Source organism: Macrotis lagotis, chromosome 1 (assembly GCF_037893015.1).
Source record: "Macrotis lagotis isolate mMagLag1 chromosome 1, bilby.v1.9.chrom.fasta, whole genome shotgun sequence".
NCBI lineage: Eukaryota > Metazoa > Chordata > Mammalia > Peramelemorphia > Peramelidae > Macrotis > Macrotis lagotis.
The window spans coordinates 344,965,156-344,977,486 of NC_133658.1; the positions used below are offsets into that span (position 1 = coordinate 344,965,156).

General features: G+C 38.9%; 1 protein-coding gene across 2 annotated transcripts in view; it reads left to right on the plus strand.

The window, feature by feature from the left end:
* Positions 1 to 8,800: 8,800 nt before the first annotated feature.
* The window catches only part of MAPRE1 (microtubule associated protein RP/EB family member 1), a 41,412-nt gene continuing 37,881 nt past the window's right edge, over positions 8,801 to 12,331 (plus strand). Inside the window, exon 1 of one of the 2 annotated variants that reach the window (XM_074211884.1) lies at positions 8,801 to 8,904. The gene's annotated coding sequence lies outside the window, so the exon portion shown is untranslated. Of the gene's footprint in view, positions 8,905 to 9,075; positions 9,139 to 12,331 lie in introns of those variants that run through there. The other variant, XM_074211885.1, reaches the window with a different exon arrangement.

Genomic DNA, 12,331 nt, shown 5'->3' on the forward strand with positions numbered 1-12,331 from the left:
GAGGACATGAGTTCAAATCTGGACTTAATAATTAACTATCTGAGTGACTTTGGGCAAGTCACTTAACCCCATTGCCTTACAAAAGCAAAAAAAAAAATTAAAATCTTCAAGAGGATACAGCCACCACCATCATCCATCCTTTAGGTTCAATGGGGGTATCTGCTGAGGTCTCAGAATTAATAGGTGTCTACTAGTTCCATGAATCTACGACCCCTCCTTCATTTTGAACTCTAGAGAGAAGATAGTTACCCAAGGGGGTAACTAGTAGAGCTGAATCCTCAAGAGTCTCATTTTGCTAGTGGAAAAATGCCTTCTAATGTCAAGGCTCCTTTAGGAGTTAAAACCTCTGCGAGCTTGAGGTTGCTAAGAGAGGTGGTGATCAGGTACCTTCTTTCTAATGAGCTAATGAGCTCTTTAGCTCAATTAACGAGGTTTCTCCTCTGTGCCTCAAATCTAACTCCTCAGAAATGTTTACTGCCTTTAGGCACCAAGCTTAGGCAACAGATTATACTCTTTTCAAGGCCAGGATAAAATGAAACAGACCAAACAAGTTCGCTCTCGAAAACCCAAGAAGGAACATGGACAAACTGTGGAGGTGAGAGGTTAGACTCCGATTGGATATGCGACAATGACACAGGAATGAAGTTCATTGGCAACTAAATTGCATTTAATCTTTGATTCAGAAAGTTAGCATTCTCATTGTAATGTCTTTGGGGGAAAAGTATCATATCTATAATGTACTCTGCCTCCAGAAAAAGATTTTGATCCTTTAAAAAATTCTGCCAGAAATACCTCTGTTTCTGATCTGAATTGTTCCCAATCTAGTTCTTAATACTTAAATTCATATACCTCATAAAAAAGGGTAGAATTCTGGGGGTCTGATTGTCCCAGGTACATATTGGGCATGGTTTTCTAGTGTCTTTAGGAATGTTGCCTTCTGTTGAATTTTGAATGGCTCTTGGAACCCCTTCCTGTTAATATTTATTAATCATTGACTGATAAGGGAGGCTGGTTACTTGATGAGAGCTCTGCATCCAGGACTTGTAGTCTTTTTCTGACCTCCTTGACTAGTCATGTGTAATTCTAGGCAAGAGTGGCAGCTAAACTGGTATAGGTAAACTCACTTACTTTTAGAAAAGATGCTGACCTACATTGGTAGAGGGTTTTTTTAATTTAAAAAATTAAAAAATATCAATTTCCATGTTTGCATCCTCTCATCTCCCCCCACCCATTGACAAAGAAACAAAACCTCTTAGAAACATGTATAGTTCATCAAAGCAATTTCTACATTGACCATGTCTTTAAAAATTCATTAATCTGCACACTTGAGTTTAATCACTTGGTAGAGGAATTTTATCTACTACTCTGTATCAGTGAAGTCAGAAGTTCTTTTCATTTGCTCTGAAATGTTTTTGGCTCTCAGTTTCCACAACTAAAATGTGTGATGTAGTCTGTGATTTCTAAGGTCTCTATAAACTAAACTGCATCTGATGCCATAAATACTGGCCTTGATGGTTTCAGTTTCTTCAAAACAAAAAGATTAATCGAGGAACACTCTTTTTCTGTCAAAGATTTTGTATTTATGCTATTTATAACAATTTGTACTTTTGGAGTGTTCAAGCATTATCCCCTTTTCCTAGGAAATTAACATTAAAAGGTCTTATGATTTACCCAATGACACCTTGAGTCATTTAGACAGTTATTGAATTCAAATTGAGTATTTTGGTCTAACATTCTCTTGTCATATTGCTACCTCTATTTGAAATATTATTTATTATTTTGGGTTTTTTTAGCCACCTACCTTGCTCTCTTCTGCCAAGGTGACCTTTAATTAGTTTGTGGTACTGTTCCCACCATTCTCTTTTGTAAATCAGGATGCCTGAGTTTTCCAATTCCCTTTGAATTCAGGACTATGGACCCTCCTGGCTAATATTACCAGGATAAGGGTTATCATTTGATGCTTATATGAAAGGGTATCAAAAGATATTAGTATATTAACAATCTATGACTCATTTTAAAAAAAATTAATATAACATTTTTTCCTCTCCCCATCTGTGACATCTCCATCCGCTATTTGGCAAATAGAAAAATCCAAACCCATGAGGCAATTATACATGGTCAACAATACAAGTTCATGTTGTTCATGTCCAAAAATATGTAATTCCATTCTTGAGCCTGGAATTTCTTATCAAGAATTGGTAGATTCTTGATAATCAGGACTATAGAAACTGGATCATTGCATTCATCAGAATTCTTTTATTTTTTTGTTTTTAAAACATTTATATAATAAAATTTTTTGTTTTGATCATTACACTCCACATCAGCTTGGCAGTTTTCATCATCAGTTTTCCTAAATTGAGATTGATCTCTGCATTACTCCAAGGTCAAGATTTTTATGTTACTTGTCCTTTTAATGTTGGTATTATTGTATAAACTGTTCTAGTAATGCCTACTTCACTCTATCAGCTCATTCAAACCTTCACAGGTTTCTTGGAACCTATTCCCTTTGCCATTGATTAAAGCACCATAGCATAGTTTATATTCATTTGCCCCAATTTATTTAGCCATTCTCCCAATTGATGGTTACTTAACTTCCTGCTCTTAATACCACAAAAATAGTTGCCACAAATATTATCAAATATGTGTCCTTTGTTCAATCTCTTTTAAGTATAAACTTAGTGGTAATGCCATGTTATTTTTAGGTAAACTTTATTAACTTTGAGAGCATAATTCCAGGGTGAGTCTAAACGGAAGAAAATTTTTGAAGAACTATTTCTAATGAAGTCTCACAGAATTTTCAAATCAAACATTAGCAAAGAGACTATAACAATATGTCAAAAATACACAATGACAAAGTTGAATTTCTACGAGGAGTGCAGTGTTCATTCAATATTGCTAAAATCATAAACAGAATAGACCATAAGAAAAAGAACTAAAATCATGATCATATCAATAGATTTTGTAAAAGCTTTTTGACAAATTACAACACTGCTTAAAGAGGAATAAAGGGACCTTTCCTTAATATGGTAAGTACTTTCTATTTAAAATCAAGAACCAACATTATATGTAATGGGATATAATAGTGGCCTTTCCAATTAGATCACAGACAAAACAATGATGTCCCTGTTTTCACCATCACTGTTTTCTATAGTGCCAGAAATGCTAACAAAAACAAATTTGAGACTAAAAAAATCAAGGGAAGTATCGGGGAGAAGAAACAAAATTATTAAATTTTGTAGGGGTATGATAATTTACTTAGGAAACTCTAGATCAGGGATAGAGAACCTTTTTTTTCTGCCTAGAGCTATTTGGATATTTATAATAAGTTCCTGGGACCTGCTGTATTTAGTCAAACATTTAATTAACCCCTAAAAAGCTCTTAGACTTTTTTGAGTCTTGCCTGTTGTTGCTATGGCAGTACCAGTTTAAATGAGTTTACTGGTCAGGCCCATGGGTTGGATATTCCTCGTTCCTACTTCAGTGATTTTACTTCAACAGTTATTCAGCAAGACTGACAAGTACCATGGATAGGGACTGTATGCTAGGCACTGGGAAATGAAAAGTAAATCACTCCTATGCTCAGTTTGCATTTTTATGAAGAATTGATATATGTAAAATTAATATAAAGCATTTTAAATGGGAAGAATAAACAAAGGTACAAGAGCTTGGAAGGAAGTTATAAATTCAAATAGGTGGATTGTGGTGAGGAAGCCATTCCAAATGTGAAATTAAACTTATGCAAAAAACACGGGTCTGGGAGATTGTTGTATTGGGATTAGTAATTAGGTTGATTGACTGGATTATATAACGTGGGAAGGGAATAAGGTATGATAAACGTGGCAGGACTTTTAGATCTACATTATGCTAGGTTTTAAACACTACACAAAGGAGCTTGTATTTTATTCCAGAGACAATATGCGACAACTATTCCTGAAACAGAAGAATGTTTTGGGAATATCTGACAAGTGTATGGAGGGTGTAGGGAGGAAAACTGGATTCAGGGACTTGACAAGATTTCGAGTTAGTAGGGTTATTCTGTGAGTGGAAAAAAGGAGATGGATGATAGAGATGTTTGGCAGGTAGAACTCAATCTATAAAGGAGGAATGAAGAAGATTGAAGAGCTGAGACTGATGTTTGTTAATTTGGATCAATAGTACCCTTGAGAGAAGTAAATAATAGAAATGATTTCAGAGGAAAGGTTTGATTTTTGGGATGACTAAGTCTATTTGCTGTACTAATTAGAAATATGAAAATTGGTTCAGAATCATTTATTAAACATGTCAGTGGCCAATTAATACAAAAACAAATGTTGATTAAATATTGTGTCTACATATATTAAGATAGGTATATGTAGGATACAAGTTCTCAGAAAGTAGAACTTGTTTAATTTTTTTATCCCCAGCATTCCCTTCCCCCCTCTTTTTTCCAGTCCAGTTTCAGGTAATTTTTTTTATGTCACAAAGAGAGGGAAAATTGAGAAAAAAAAGATCAGAAATAACTCAAGTTGATTAGTATGAGAAAGGAAGGACTGAGTTCAGAACATTTATGAAAAAAATCTAGGCTAATGCCATTTTGCTGGTGGAAGGAACTTAGAGATAATTTCATTTTGATAATTTGAATGAATGAAAAAGCAGTTAATAAACGCTTGCTGTGTGTAAAGTACTATGCTAAGAGCTTAGGTTATAAATATAAAAGCAAAAACAGCCCCTGCCCTCAATGACTTTTATTCCAAAAGGGAGAGAGAACTCTTGGAGCAGAGTAATAGACCAATAAGACACATTTGTGAGTGCAGCCAAAGGGGAGATTTCCATAACCTTTTTAGTAACTTATAGTATTGATTTGATTTGGTTTGGGAACTGGAAACCTGGTATCAGCAAAAAAGATGACTCAGGGCCTAGTCAGAAGAGGGGCATTTTCTAAATGAGAAAACAATGAGTGGGCAAGTGACTTCCTAGGTTACATAGCTAGTAAATTATAGTGATGAACTGAACACCAGCTTTCTAGACTCCAGTCCAATGCTCTTTCAGTCCTTTGCCTCTGGTATCATCATTTACCAGATGAATGTTAGAAAGTGTGTATTAAGGGGCAGCCAGGTGATGCAGTGGATAGAGCACCGGCCCCGGAGTCAGGAGTACCTGGGTTCAAATCCGACCTCAGACACTTAATAATTACTTAGCCACTTAACCCCATTGCCTTGTAAAAAAAAAAGTGTGTATTAGAAAATTTAAATGATTCATTCATGATGGTACAAGTAGCAAGAATCAGAGCTACAACTGTATCCATGTTTTTATTAATGTTTTTAATATGTTTTATTTATTCACTTATTTTAAAGTTTTTATTAATTAGAATCAATTTTGGATCCTCTCACCTCTTAGGTTCTTCCTCCAAAACACTCACCGTGGCCCTCCTTATTAGCCTTCTCTTGTTGGAAAGAAAAATGGTTAAATAAAAACCAACTGACATAGTGACCACATATGAAAGCATCCATACCATTTCAGACCCCCAAATCCCCTCCTTCCCATCTCTCCAATAAGAGGTATATGATGTATTCAGGGCTATCTCCAGTTATCCTGATTCATATCTGGCCAATGGACCCAGATGGCTGCAAAGGAGAAAAGTGAGGCTGTTGACTTAGTACAGCACCCCCTCATTCATATTGAATTCACTTGCTTGTCATGGCATCATCTCCCTCATATCATGGTCTTTCTTGATAACAAAGGACAAACATTATCATCATCGTGTGTCTTTTGCTGGTCCCGAGATAGAACACGATAATTACTTAGATTCTATTTTAATGCCTTTTTTATTTTCATTTTAATCATTGCATATAATATAATCACTTTTCTTGTTCTTCTTTACATCACTCAGCTTTCTCACATATCTGTGAATTCCTTGCTACTCTTGATCATTGTTTTAATAGCCATTGACATTTCATTATGTTAATATGTGACAATTTGTTCAATCATTCTTCAATTTTATAACTAGATTACCTGATTCCAAATCTCGTGCTTTTTCCACTTTGAAATTCAATGAGTTATGAATCCTTGGGAGAAGGATTTTCTTTTCAGGAACTGTCTATTCTGTCTCAATCATCATTTTTTCTCTTTTCTAAGGAATAAGGGCTTTGAGAACAACTTGGTAGAGCCAAGTTCCTATCTGAGAGGCAAAAGTCTAAGGCAGTTTTAGGGGATTTGGGTAGAGGTAGCATGTTCAGTCCTGTTTGCACATAATGCCCATTTCTACAACAACTTATGGAGGATTCTTGGTTTCAAGTGATATTCTATTAAGTTTCCATTTACACAAGTGCTTTTAAGGTTTTACAATGTGCTTCCCTTATAACAATCCCATGCTTTTGGTAATGTGGATACGATCTTTTTTTTTCTGTTTAAAACGCAAACAAGCTTCTCAGTATGAAGGAACTCCACAGCATATTGCAACATAGACTGATGGGCTGGCAAATAGAGGAAGGAGTGAGTTTGCTTAGAATCCTGGCTGCTTTATTCTCTGTGTGTTCTTAGGGTCCAGGTACTTCCCCTGAAGCCGGGTCTCAATCAGGTTATTATTAAAATCAAGGGGGTAAGGCTGGATGATCTCTAAGATATCTTTCCAGCTCCAAATCTTGTAATTTGCTCCATTGTCATTTAGCTAGTTTTATCACCATCAGGGCTTGAAGTGAAGTCCACTCCATTAGTCTAATACTTTTAAGTTGAGAAAATGTATTTTTCGGTTTCATGATATTTACATTTAGTGACAGGTATGCTTCATGTTAAATGAAGGAAAGATGAGCAACTAGGCAATAAAGCATATATTTGTTGATCATAGTATTTATAGATCTGCCTTGGGCTTTTATAAGATATAATGAAATTTAAAAAATTTTTTCATTTCCTTTTATTCCTTCTGCAACTTTTGGTTAATATTAATGTCATCTTACAAAAATCTATCCTATGGGATGTGAAAAATTTACTTCAATCTTAAATATTATATTAAGAAGTCAGAGGAAGACTCTAAATGAAGTTTAATCTGTAACCTGATTTATTTTACCTATACTGTCTGTCTGACCAGATATGTTTATAAATTATGACTGTTTAAATTTGTTCCACTTTTATGCCAGTTTAGGAAGTATTAGGATTATAGCTCTTCTTTTCGTTTAATTTTCATGGTATAAGAGGAATGTACAAGACTTTAATATATACAAGAATTATTTTTCTGTCACTCTGATGTAATTTTACCTATAATAAACCTTGTTGGAATACTGAATATTTAGGTTTTGTCAGAGGCACGAACCCATGCTTTAGGATGATCTAAATTTTTAACCTCTATATTTTCTGAAATAATTTGATAGCAGTTACCTACCACTTGTACTCAAGAGAATATCTTTCTCCTATAATAAAAAATATGGGTAGAGAGACTTCCTTAAAAGCAAATCTGGGAAACAAATCTAAGGTCATTGAATTGCAATTGGAAGGTGTTTTGGGAGAATAAGAGAAGTGTCTACAATCATACAAGTAGGGCTGGTATTTGAACCTAGGTCCTATGACTCTGAATGCAATATTCTTCTAGTTTTAATTGTGCCTTTAATGTCAAGATTATAAAGATTCTTCTTTGGGATCTTCAGGACTGCTCTGGGACAAACAGCATTATCAAATAGACTTTTAATAGTAGGGGAATTCCATAAGGGACCTCAAATGAAACACTTGGAAAATCTTTGTTAGAATTTACCCCTTATGTGGCTTTATTCTACCTTCCATGTAAGGGGAAGTTTTTTGCTAGAAGAGTTTTTTGAAAAGGGAACTTTTCTTTGAGGTGCTTTTGTTTAATTGTTCTAAGAAGGAAATATTTCTTTTTTATTGTTTAGATGGCAAGTCATCTAAACCAGGTACAATCTTGAAATAGTCATTAAAGCTACTGCCCTAAAAGGGTCTGTAAAACAGCTTTTGATTAGGACATCACTTAGTGGAAGCAATTTGCTTTTGATACTGCCATTTCATCGTGGTCATAAATATTGAAATAAGCCATTTCCCATTTTTGTCTCCTTTTCTTTGAAATACTGTTCACACAATTAGTTCACACAAAAAGTTCCTAATTCCAAATCATAGATGCACAGGCTTTCTCAGGCCACTTTGCCTTTTTTTTTAAGGTTTTTTGCAAGGCAATGGGTTTAAGTGGCTTGCCCAAGGCCACACGGCTAGGTAATTATTAAGTGTCTGAGTTTGGATTTGAACTCAGGTCCTCCTGACTCCAGGGCCGGTGCTCTGTCCACTGCGCCGCCTAGCCGCCCTTGATTCCTTGATTTCTAATCAAATCCCCTCGCTTTCTTAGTTTTACTATTGGATGTGATGGGTTTTACTGATGAGGAATGAGTCCGACAGGTTAACGACTTGCCCAGGGTCACACAGCTGGGACTCGGAAGGTCTGCTTGAGGGCTCAGCCAGATTAGCACGCCAGGTCTTTCTGACTCCAGGCCTTGCAGTCTCTCCCCCGATTCCATCAGATTAACATTTGCGGAATCTTATATTATCCAGGCGCCATGCCGGCCCCGAGCTTCCGCGAGCCTGTCACTGTTTCCAGGCAGAGAATTCCTTGCCGCGCCTTGTGCTCCAGGGTGAGAATTGTGGGCTGGTCCCCGGCCGCTCGGAGCTCGCGTTTTTATTGGCTCCCGTGTCCCACGTGGTGTGGCCTTCCCCACTCTACTTCCGGCCCCGCCCCGTCAGTGGCTCTTTCTCTCTCTCCTTATTCCCTTCCCAGCAGCCGGCCGGGCGGGGTGACGCACCGTGACGTCGCGGCGTCGGGGGGAGGAGGGGTGCGTATAAGGTCATCGCGCGGGCGGGGTCGGGCGGTTTGAACAAGACCTAGACGGAACTGGGGGGCCGGCGAGAGAGGAGACGCGGCGCCTCGAGAAGCCGGTGAGGGCTGGGTGACGGGGACGCGGGGCGGCGGGTGCGTGGCCCAGGCCGGGCGGCGGAAGTCGGGGAGGGCGGGAGTCGGCGAAGGCGGGAGCCGCGGCCTGCGGGGGCTTGCGGGCGGCTCCCCCGGAGGAGCCTGTGCTGGGGAAGTGGGGGAGGGGTCGGGCTGTGACCCTGCGAGTGCGCGTGCGCGGCGGTGTCTGCGGGGAGCGCGAATGGGGAAGGGGAAGGAAGGTGAGCAGGATTCCTCGGCCGGAAGTTGGGGTCGGCCCGAGGGCTGGGAGGGCAGGGTGTGAGGAGGGGGCATTTTCGAAGACCGGGAGATTCGGGAGGGGATGATGTTTTCGGGGGCAGGGGCCTGGGATGCGTTCCGTCGAGGCGGGGTGCATGCCACTAATCAGAGCAGAATGAGGGAGATGGGGAAATGGCGGGGAAGGGGGTGGGGGGAGAACGGGAGGCCGCTCCTGGACCCTCCCCGCAGGAAGTCTGTATCCTAGCACTGAAAGCATGTGCTGATGAGTGGTGCCATGTAGGGTGGTGGGGCATCTGCCATGTAGGGTGGTGGGGCATCCTGCAGGCGCGGCACATGATTGCCGTGAGAGTCACGGAATGACTTCAGAGGCCGGACCTGCCTAAGCATATTCTCAATCACATATCTGACAGACAGACAGACAGACGGCCAGCTTTCCCTGAAGACAAGTGGCGAGGGAGAGCCCTGTACTGTGGGAGGCAACCCATTCCATATTTAGATAGTTTTAATCGCTGGGAAATTTTTCCTTGTATGAATCCTGAATCTGCCTCAGCAACTTTTACATCCGATTGCTCCGTGGGATGAATTTGCAGCCTTTCAGACGTGCCAAAGTGTTCTTTGAGGCTTTCCCTAGTGTTCTCTAATAGGGCCAAACATCCACATGTACTGCACTTGAGTCTATTTTAGTAGGAACTTATATGGTTCGTTAACACCCTTCCCAATATTCTCTAACTTATCAATATTCTTCTTAAAATATAGTGCATGGGAGCAGCTAGGTGGTACAGTACATAGAGCACTGGCCCTGGAGTCAAGAGGACCTGAGTTCAAATTCAGCCTCAGAGGCTTAATAATTACCTAGCTGTGTGGGGCGACTAGGTGGCACAGTGGATAAAGCACCGGCCCTGGGGTCAGGAGTATCTGAGTTCAAATCACTTAATAATTACCTAGCAGTGTGGCCTTGGGCAAGCCACTTAACCCCATTTGCCTTGCAAAAAAAAACTAAAAAAAACCCCCATAGTTTATGGAACTGAACCCAAAACTTCAGATGGTCTTTTTCAGAGCATTGTAAGGGGGACTTCCCTCTACTTTGGTCCTGGACACTGAGCTCTTAATTAGCATTTTTGTCTGACTCCATATTGTTGCCTCATTGATTTTATCATTCCAAGTACATACCAAAGAGGTGGTAGACTGTTGTCTTGGTGAAAGAGTTTTCTTGTTGGGATGTGAGGAATCACTACTGGAACATTAGGGCAGAAATAGGAAGCATGAAGCATGATCCTGTTTTGCTGTGAGTTTTGGGGTGAGTATGGACTGCCTCAGGAGGCTAAATGGTTGGAATTAATTGTGGGGGAAGGAATTGCACTGATGGGCACATGTGATTTTAAAGTGTAAGGGTCTTGGGAAATGATCTAATCCACATAATCTTAATATAGGATCCTTGAAATTGTTTGAAGAAGTTTATGGATGTATGTGAATTTATGTTTATATACACATTTCTTTAGAGATAGATAAAGCTAGATATAATGTTTCAGTATAATTTGTTTCCTTGGTAAAAGGTTACTAAGGTAACTATTTTATGTATTAAAAAACATTCCAGGAAAACCCATAGTCTGGCTAAAAATTCCTGGTAAGCCAATCATGTCATTTTGCAGAAAAGAAGATGGAACCCAGGGAGTATAAGAGACTTGACCAAGGTGACACGTGCTGAGAATCAGATAATTATTTTCCCCAGGTACCCTGACTCTATATTATCAAACTGCTTTTTCAACTGTATGGCAGCTTTGAAGCTTGAGATGGGGGCCAGGGTCTGATATGTTGAAGTTATATTTTGTAGGGACTGATCCAGGGAGGGCAGATGATTGGAATTACATGTGAGGGAGGATGTGAATTTGAGTGACTAGTTCCTAATAATTATGCTACAAGGGGCGGCTAGGTGGCGCAGTGGATAAAGCACCAGCCCTGGAGTCAGGAGTACCTGGGTTCAAATCTGATCTCAGACACTTCATAATTACCTAGCTGTGTGGCCTTGGGCAAGCCACTTAACCCCATTTGCCTTGCAAAAATCTAAAAAAAAAAATAATTGTGCTACACTTTAGTGGTAAGGAAGCATTTTTATAGCCATACCATTTGAGCTCTGATTATCTTGTAGTAGGTAGCATGAGTAAACATCATATAGTGGAAAACATCTTGGAGTCAAGAGTTAGGTTTCAAGTTTTGCTCACTCTTAAAAGCTTTAACTGCCGCGTGACTTTGGACAGTCACATAACTTCCCTGAGACTCTGTTTCCCACTTTATAAAGCAGTAATGATATTTGTATTACTTATCTTACAGTATAGATTTAGAGCTGGAATGAATATCAGAAGTAATTTAATCTTGATCCCTTACAGATGAGGAAACAGACCCAGAAGAGTGAAGTGACTTACTCAAGGTCTCAAAGATGAAAAACCTGGACTTTGACTAAGCGCACTCCTGCTGTGCTGCTGCATTTTGTCAATTTTTTTCTTTACTGTAAAATGAGGATTTTAGTTCTTAAATTATCTGTCTTTTTTTAGGAAAGTACTTTTGTTTCCCCCACCATACAGGTAAAGAAAGTGATTATCATAGAAATGACAAAGTTCTGTAGCTGGCAGAGGCAGGAAAGAAATTCAGATCATCAATTACATTTAGCCTTCTTTCTATCATTTAGGATATTGATAGATTAGAGTGTTTACTGAATTTGTACATACAGGGGATGTAATAAGCATTTAGTAACTGTCTATTCTGTACTGTGGGTAACAATTCTTGCTTTACTACTAATGAAAGGATTTGAAATCATAAGATGGAAGGCTATTTAAAATCTGCTCAATTGCATATTGGACAGAATGCATATGACAAGTATTCCATCTGCTTAGATTTTGAGCTTGCATGACATGAAACACACATGTTGCACATTTGAGCTATATGCAAATAAGACTATCCTTAAAGCTAGAAACTGACTTCTCTTTCATTTCTGTCTGCTCATAAACTGATGAAATGTGCTGCATATACTTATGTACTTGGCTGTTTTTGACTTCTTCAAACATGCTGAGATATAGTTTGGGTTTTGATCAAGTTTGACTTTCTAAGCCAAGACATGAGATTTTATTTTCAAGGTTAAATAAACATTTGCTTAGTGCCATCTATGAACTTTCTACTATA